This window comes from Phascolarctos cinereus, unplaced genomic scaffold (assembly GCF_003287225.1).
Source record: "Phascolarctos cinereus isolate Bilbo 61053 unplaced genomic scaffold, phaCin_HiC Scaffold_726;HRSCAF=1367, whole genome shotgun sequence".
In the NCBI taxonomy this organism is placed as follows: Eukaryota; Metazoa; Chordata; class Mammalia; order Diprotodontia; family Phascolarctidae; genus Phascolarctos; species Phascolarctos cinereus.
In genome coordinates, this window is record NW_027556098.1 from 227268757 (window position 1) to 227276640 (window position 7884).

Below are 7884 nucleotides of genomic sequence, written 5' to 3' on the forward strand. Positions count from 1 at the left end.
AGAAAAGATGAATTCACTGAGCAGAGAACTCTCTCTTACATTACATGAATGAGTGGAAGCTACTTTGAAGGCATGGAGATAGGAGGTGAAGTGCCATGTGGGAAGAACAGAGAAAAAGCCAATTTAGCTGGAATGTAGAATATGGGAGGTAAGAAGAGAAAGGATGTCCAATGAGGAAAGAAACATAGTTTGGGGCTAGCTTGATCAGGGATTTAAAAGAGAAATAGAGGCAATAAGGAGCCACTGGAGTTTACTGAATAGCAATGAGTGGATAAGCCTTCAATTATCAGTAGCATTTATTAGGCATTCAAAAAAAATCAATACAACAAATGTACTTAACTCATTTGGCATTGTAACGCGAATGCTCTATTGTCTGGGTCAATGGTGAGATGGTTCTCAATTGAAATTTCTTCACAGCTGCCCCAGGATTCCATTCTTTCTGTCTTTGAAGCACTACCCAGGGTTTCAAGAATAGTAAAGCTCAAGCTAACATGCCCTGGCTGAGGAGATTTTTATATTTAAATACAAACAGTTAAATTAACATAAAACTATATGCTTCTAAGCCTCCTTTGACCTGTTTTGTGACACTCTGCTTCTATCACTATAGAAGTCCAAAGAGGCTACAAAGGCCTGAGGACTATTTTGTATTTTTATTTGTTTCTTATTTTGCCAGGGCTAGGTAATTTAGTACCTGGTACAGATTATTGGCGATGAGCCTCACTGTATTTGAGTATGCTGGGCATTGAAAAGTGGATGCAGTCTATCTTTTAGACTGTCCTCAAAGACTTTCTTACACTGCAAATACAATATTCAGAGCTGACATAACCCCACTCACCTGCATTTATAGAACACAGAGTCACTTCTAAGCCATAATAAGGCATGGGAACAGGATTTCATGAAGTATGCTGAAATCTAGGTAAATAATATCTATACCATTCTCTTAATCTGCTAATCTTTCAATTCTATCAAAAAAAAGGACATGTGAATAGCCTGACATGACTTCTTATTGATGAAGTCATCCATGTTGGCTTTATGCTCATTTTGCCAGCTTTTAGATGCTCACTAACAATCCCTTTAATAATACGTTCTAGAATTCTGACAGAATTCAAGCTCACTTGCCTATACCTTGTAAATTCTACAGTCTCCTCTTTTTTTTTGAAAATGAGAATCACAATTGCTCTTCTCTAATCCTGAAGAATCTCTTTTTGTTTTCCATGACTTCAAAGCTCACTGTCATAGATTTGGCAACTTCATCTGCAAGGTTTGTGGGGTTTTTTTTTTTGCCCTGTTGCGTAGTTCGTCTTGATTAGGTGAACTCATCAAGGGCAGTTATTTGCTCTCTTACTATTTCCTTCCTTATCATGGGTTTCAACTCTATTAACCTTTTGTTGTTGTTGTTCTGCTTTTTCTTATCTCAGAATTCTGCTTCATGTATTTCTGGACCATCTCATATCAAAGTACAAAGTATCTCTCATCCTCTTTATTTTTCTTTAAGAAAGAAATTTATTGAACAAAGAAGGACAAATAAAGTTTGTTCATAAATTGTTTGTTCATAAAAGTTTGTACAACAAAATTGGAATGACTGTTGACTGTATTCTAAGATTCTCCTTGATTATAGTAAAGTATATTATTTATTAAGTCACAAAATATCAATTATTCATAAAATATTAAATTATAAAATTAAAATTTTGAAATAAAGCATTCATTAAAATCAATTCATAAATCTATACCTTTTAAATCAGAAAGAAACCACTTGGTTCATTTGTTCAAATAAAAGATTGAAAACATGCAGCAGCATCTTTCACCTGGATGTTGAGGATCTTTAGCCCCTTACTCCATGGCATAAGAATGATTCCTGGCAATACCATAGCAATGATAAGAGGTACCTTGCTCTTTTTTAGAATTTTTGTGCCCCTTATTTTGTTGTTGTTTTTTAAGCAAAGCTGAAAGAAAAGAAGACTAAAGAGTAATCTTGCCACTTACTTGCTGTTGGGAATGTGATTAATTAATTTTTAAATAAGTTTTTATTAATAGTTTCTCTTTTGTATATCACTGTAGTATCCCATTTATCCCCCACTTCCCCAAAAACCAACCCATATGATAAATAGCATTTTTTTTGGAGAAGAAAAAACTGACAGAACTGTTTGATAAAATAAAAAAGTCACAAAATATGTGCAATATTTAACACCTGTGAGCATCCCATCTCCAAGAAGGAGTACATTAGAAGTATCTTCTCATATGTCTTCAGAGCCCCACTTGATCTTTATAATTTTCTTACATTACTTTTTTTTAGTGTATTATTCCTTCTATTCATGTTGTTAAAATTGCTGTGCAGATTGTTTTCTTCACTCTACTTACTTAATTTGTATCCATTCATATAGTTCTTTCCATGCTTCTTGGTTTCATCACGTGCATAATTTCTTATAGCACAGTAATATTCCATTGCATTCATGTGCCACTATTTGTTTATCATTCCCTAATTCATGGGCATCTACTTTGTTTCTAATTAGTTTTTACAAAAAGTTCTGCTATAAATATTTTGGAGCATATGGAGACATTTTTCTTATCAATGATTCCCTTGAAGTATAAGCCCATAATAGTAGTCTCTGGTTCAAAGGGAATGGAAAATTTAGTCGCATTTTCCTTTTTGCATAATTCCAAATCACTTTTGAAAAGTGGTAGTACTATTTCACAGCTCCACCAACAATATATTAGAAGATAATTATTACCTTCCTCTCAACACCTCCAACATTGTTAACATTTTTTTGTCATTTTTGCAAATTTCCGTGGTGTGAAGTAAAATCTCAGCTGTTTTGAATGCATTTCTCTTATTATAAGTGATGTGCAATATTTTTTATGTGACTGTGAATACTTTGCAGGTCTTCATTTGAGAAGTTTTGCTCATAGCCTTTGACTAATTATCTGTTAGGGAATGTCTAGTTGTCTGTTTGTCTATCTATTTATCTATCTATGAAGATAGCCATTCCCCACAAGATATATAAAGATACAGATATAATACAATCTATATATAAAATACAAGAATGTTTATGTATTAAATTTATTAATATTTAAATAATATTTAATATCAAGGATATAGATATATATCTCATAAAACATATATTATTTATTTATCTTGGATACCAAACATTTATCAGAGAATTTTGATAAAAAATTTCCCCATTTGTTTGCTTCCTGTCTTATCCTAGCTGCATTAATGTTGTCTGTGAAGAAACTTTTCAGTTTCAAGTCATCAGTTATCTGTTTTATCTTTTTGTGATTACCTTTATTTCTTGTTTGGTTAAGAATACAGCTCTTACCAATAGCTGTGAGAAGTATATAGCCATATTCTCATCTAATTTTTCAGAGTATCATTTGTAACATTAAGGTCACATATCCATTTAGAATATATTGTGGAATATGGTATAAGGTGTTTGGTCTAAGACTAATTTCTACCATCCTGCTTCCTGGTTTCCCAAGCAGTTTTTTGTCAATCAGAGAGTTTTTCCCTGGGTAACTAATGTTTTCTACTTTATCAAACACTGGGCTATTGAGTTCTAATATTTCTGAATTATCCATAGTCTAGTCTGTTCCACTGATCTGTCTCTACTTTTTAACCAAGGCCAGATGGTTATATCCTTACTTCTTTTCATTATTTCCCTTGATATTTTAGATCTTTTGTTTTTCTAAATGAATTTTGTTATGATTTTATCAATCTCTGGAAAATATCCTCTTAGTAATTTTATTGGTATAGCATTAAAAGTATCAATTAATTTTGGTACCACTGTCAATTTCATTATATTATCATAGTTTTTACTGATATCAGTTTGTTGTCTATGGTTCCTTTCAACATCATATGATTGCTTATCTCTTTCTATTTTTAAAAATATTTTTGCTTTCTCTGATAGCAAGATGGCCACACTTTTTTTTAAAATTCACTTCATATACAATAAATCTTTTTCCATCACCTTGGTTTTATTTTGTATATGTGTTCGTTTTTTAAATGTGTTTCTTGTAAGCAACAGATTATACTTTTTGTTTTTCTTTCTCTTATCTAATTTCTCATTCTATTTCATTTTATTGGATTGTTTAATCCATTTGCATTTAAAGCTATAAGATTTAGGTTTATGTTTTCCTCCATGTTTCTCTAAAAAATTTTTTTTCAAGTTATAAATTTTCCTCTCTTCTGCTGTAAACACTGCATTATGTTTCTTCAGTTACTTTGTTTTAACTTCTTTAAGTGGCCCTGATGCCGTTGGCTCTCTTCCCCTCTCTCTTTTCTGTTTTCATACAATCAGATCTTCCAAGGTATCCATTCTAGGACCTGCCCTCTAAGTGCCCTCTATATTGTAGGATTTACCCCACAGATTTCTCTTTTCCATTGTGCTTAACTCTCAGAACCGTGCTAATTATTGCTGGTATAAGAGAGGACACTGCTCCATCTCCTCTCCCCTCCCCTCACTTACCTACTTCCCCTCTTGCTGAGTTCCCCCTACATTTGCCTGGAAAACTTTTCCCTGCATCCATGCTTTCTTACTTTTCCAAGTGTCACTTTCCCCTAGGGTTTCCAATCCTTCCTCCTGGGAAAAATAGACCTTTTAGGCACAAAATCCTCCAGGCCTCATTCAATACAGAGCCTGTATCTCACTTCACCCATAAAATCACTAATCAGTGGAACCCCTTCCTACCTCCAAAATAAATCCTTCTTCCTTTTCTCTCCCTTTCATACCCCCCCATACACACTCACTTTTCTGTTAGCTTTTCTCTTTTTGAGCCCACTGAGGTCACCTTTCCCTTGCTAGTTTTTTATTTGATGACTCCAGCACATCCCTTGTGCCTCTCATAGATTGGACAACAATAGGTTTCTGCCCAAGCACCACTTAATGGTTATTTTTTGGGCACTTTTGGTTAAAATAAATGTAAATAGAAACTGTTTCTCTTTTGGCCAGCAACCCTGAGGGTCTTCCCCTCCCAGTTTGTTTGTTTTTTTTAAATTTTTGTATTAAAGGGGCCATCCCTTTGAAGAGGTCTAGGGGTTTTGGGGTGCTGGGACCCCAAGATCGTGGTACCGGGCCCTGTCTGAAAGAATTCAACTCAAATCTTCTTCAGCCAGAGGAAAAGTTTATTAGTAGTAAATCATATAGGCCGGGTGATGCCCGTAAGGATGAGCGGGCATGAGAGGTTCTCAGCCTTTTGAGCGTGAGATTCTCAGCGTCTGAATGAGGGCCAAGGTGGATCTTAAATACTAAAGTAACTTTAGGTGGCCAGAGAAGGGGGTTGGGTAAAGGGTGTAGGTAACAATTCTAATTGGGGAGGTCAGTGAGATTGAATAGACAATGGGAATAGATAATGGAGGAACAGGAAGGCAGAAGTTTGAAAGGCATCTGCACAAAGTCAAGGTGGGGCTAGGACTTTCAAAAGGAGACAAAGGAAGGCCTTTCTGGGGCCTATAGACAAGAGGGAGCCTAAGGCTTTTAGGGCGCATCTGAATGAGATTAAAAGGTAAAGCTAAGGCTTTCAAAGGGAGATGAGGGTCTGGGGCCTGTGAGTCAGATTCCCTTTGAGGCAAAGGGTGAAGATCTTGGCTTGGGCCCCGCCCTCATCACCTTGACTCACTTCTTAAAGAGGCCTATTCACTGAATAGGCATTACCTCACTCACAGTGAGAACCCGAAAAGAACTTAGCTTACAAGGGCCAGGGTCTTCCATTGCATCCTGGGCCATCTCTAGTCACCTGATGAATATCTGGCAACTGGATCCAGATGGCTCTGGAGGAGAAAGTGAGGCTAGTGACCTTGCATAGCCCTCCCTCACTCAAATTGAAGTCAATTGCAAGTCATGTCATCATCTCCCTGATGTCAGAGTCTTCTTTGAGGAAGGACAAACACAACAACAACGACAACAATAACCTCCTTGTGTATATTGAGAAAGAAATTTCTTATTGGTCTTTTTCTCATTTTGTGGCTGTTGCTGTGTGCATCTATTTACTACTGCATTTCTGTTGTTTGGGATGTTTGCGAAGAAAATAGTCTCTTCATTTCTGGCTTTCTTTCTAAAACTATTGCAAACTCTTCTATATTAATGAACATTCATCTTTTGTCCTGTATAATTAATTTCAGATTTGCAGGATAAGTTATCCTGGACTACATCCTCAATTCCAAGTTCTTTGGAATACAGCATTCCATTCTCTCCTCCTTTTTTTTAGTGGGTGTGCAATAGTTGAAATGAATAATCACATTATTTAAATGTTCTTTCCTTCATATTTGAAGTTTTTTTTTCTCCTGATGGATTGTAGAACTTGTTTCTGAATTAAATTGTTCAATTTAACCACTATGTGTATTGGAGTTTGAAGTCTTTGTTTCTGGAGGCAATATGTGAATTCTTTTCATTGGAATTTAATTTTCTATGTTCAAAAATTTGGGGCAGTTCTCTCTCTTTTATTTATTTAATTTTGTGCTAAGGATATTATTGTAATTCTTGCAGTCCTGTGATCCTTAAATTGTTTCTATGCATCCTGTCTCAACATCTGTATGTTTTGCTCACATAATGAGCATGTTTTCTTTTAATGTTCTTGTTTTTGCTTCTCTTCTTCTCCTCGGTTGTCTTTCACTTCCATATACTTGGATTCTGAATTGTTTTTTTTCCTCTTTTTTGTTTCTTTGATGAAACTTGCTATTGCAGATTCAAGTTTTGTTATTTTGCTTATTTTTTTTTACTGTCCAGGAAATAAATTCTGTTCTTATAATTCTCATTTCTTTTTTATACCATTAAGGAAAAATGTGTTATGATTGCATGTTCTCAAATTCCACAGGCTCCTCTCTCAAGTGTTGGATCATTTTCCTTCAGTTTAGAGTATTTATTCATAAATGTGTAAACTTGTTTACTAGATCTGGAGGCCATGTTTTCTTTTGTAGTTACTGTTTTTCCTTTTGATTTAGATATTCAAGGTCTTTGAGATTTCTTCTTCCTGGACTCTTTGGTACTTCCTTTTTTCCTCCTTTATTTTCACTATCACTCACTTCCTGATTCCCTCCCCTCTGATTGTAATTTCTGTAAGGGCTGGATCTCAAGGCATCTCAGTTTCCTTCTATAGTTGACAATTCATGCTTCATCAATCTAGGTCTCTGCCCCAAATGACTTTTGGGTGGTCAGAACATGTTCTAGCTGAGTTCTAACTGGGTACTATGCTTTTTCCCTCAGAATTGGTGGAATGCTGCCCAGCTCCCCTCATACAAAATGTCTTGTCCTGGTGACAGAACTTCCTCTGTTCCTTGGTTTTCTAACTCAGTACAAGCAATTCAAAGCCAGCTTTTACCAGCACCGACAGAGCCTGCTTTCCCTGGTACCAGGTGTTCACAGCTGTATGGCAATGGAACTTAGGGATTGCAACCCCCAAAAGCCTTTTCATTGGAATTTAATATTCTATGTTCAAAAATTTGGGGCAGTTCTCTTTTATTTATTTATGTTATTTTATTTCATTATTATTATTATTTCTTTAATTATTGGCTTATTGCCAGGTTGGATGTTGAGACCAAGCAAACTTCCACAGCCCTAAGCCTGCATGTCTCTGACATTGGAAATAGGGGGAAGGGTGGCACAGGATGCAGGGATAGTCTTTGTTGTAAAATTGTCTTGTGTTCTTGAGTCTGCTAGTGCTGTCTCACTGGTAGTTGTCTGGGAAGTAGGGGGAGGGTGTGAGTGAGCTCAGAATTACTGAGTATTAGTTTATGGATTTTTTAATCTTATTTTGGATTCTGGCTGACCATGAAAATGACTGAAGTTGGACCATAAAAAGCTGAAATTGCTTTTACTTTGGTACACAATTTCTATTTTGGAGAGGTTTGAGAGGTCATAGGGATTTGAAAAAAATATCTAGTCCACTATCTTG